The sequence below is a fragment of the Gopherus flavomarginatus genome, chromosome 8 (assembly GCF_025201925.1).
Source record: "Gopherus flavomarginatus isolate rGopFla2 chromosome 8, rGopFla2.mat.asm, whole genome shotgun sequence".
Classification (NCBI taxonomy): domain Eukaryota; kingdom Metazoa; phylum Chordata; order Testudines; family Testudinidae; genus Gopherus; species Gopherus flavomarginatus.
In genome coordinates, this window is record NC_066624.1 from 39,655,450 (window position 1) to 39,657,094 (window position 1,645).

A 1,645-nucleotide genomic window follows, 5' to 3' on the forward strand; every position below is an offset into this window, starting at 1 on the left:
TTGCTGGTGCTCCCTCCAAACCTGCAGTATTGTCTCTAACTTCTTGATCCACTTTAAAACCCATGTGGGTCTAATGCTAACAGGCTGTTTAATTTGATTTCTGTTTTTGTTATTTGGGTGATCACTTTTCTTCCTACATATTAGCATAATTAACTTCTTGGGAGTTTTTCAATCTCTGTGTTATTAAACCATGCAGATTAAGATAGGTTTGTGGTAAAAGTCTCACTAAGTATTTAACAGTATAAATACATGCAAGAAATAAAGACCAATCCAAAGGGAACCATTTTCAAACTGTGGGCCCAATCCTGTAATCCTTACTCATCCCAGTTATCTATTTGTAAATAACAAAGTGTTGCAATTAACTAAGGGTTAATGATGCTTTTCTTTGAAGGTTGAGAATTTAGCTAGAAAAATTCCCTGTATTTCTTTAGAGGTCAGCCACATTCCTTCCAACTATTCTGGCCAAATCTCTATTGCTGTCCCATTAGGAACGCAGTGTTGCCAACTCTCATGATTTTGTTATGGGTCATTGTTTTCCTTAAAGCCACAGCTCCTGGAGTCAAGTGAATATGTGATGATTTCAACCTTCGTTCTTACAGAAAAGGTGAGTGTCTAGCTCTCGTGGTGCTGGAGAAAGCTTCAAAATGTGACCCCAGTGCACTGTAAAGGCTCAAAAAGATGACAAGAAAGAAAAAGAACACCAAATCTATTATGTTTACATAATCTCATGGTTTCAAAGCCAGTCTCATGATCTTTTTGAACATTCAGGATTGGCAATATTGGGAACAGGAAATCCCATTTTGTGAAGGCCTCTAGCTCTGTTTCATTAAACCTATGTTCCAGATAGGATCAAAAAGATGTTAATTCCTACACTTTCAAGAGAGGCTGAAAATGAAAAATGGGGCATCATACTGATCATGATTTCTAGTACTCAGATGTTACTGCAGCAATTTACAGCATGCCTATGATATACATGAAAGCGAGGGGATTAGATGGATCAGGGACTTGGTAAAGAGGAATAAAGTGCTTTAGTTTACTTGTTCTAGTTTTGCCCAGATTGGTAATAAAGAAAAGTCATGACCATGGCTGTTTGGTGGCCCAAGTGGAATGAGTTGGGGTCTTCCAACTCTCTGGCAGACTTCTGTCCACATCACAAAAAACACCACAATAATTGTCTTGAATTGGTCTTCTTGCTGGTCTCAGCAGAGAGGGAAAGATTGAATGGGCCATTGAGTCTCTGAACTCCTCTTGCTCCCATAAAGATAACCTGTCCAGATCAGGGTTGAGGCACACTGGTAATATACTGCAGGGAAACTTACACTACTGACCTCAATACTCCTCTACTTGCTCTGTGGACAAACAGGACTCCAATAGCCAGAGCTGTTAATCTTGCAACTTTCAGAAGTGCTAACTCCACCTAGAAAGATGTGCCTGACACGGCTAAACCAGCTACGATATTGCCTTTTCTGTCAGCCTTTGTTAGAAAGGCATTTTTTAAAAAAACCCTCTCTGCCCTCAGTCTTTTGATTTGGGCCTTTTACAGAGTACTGTACAGTTTTTAAACTGCCAGTTTGATTGTAATAGTTGGAAGCGTAGGTTTGTTTCTATCTCTGAACAATTTTGCTTTAACTGTGGGTTAAATTCT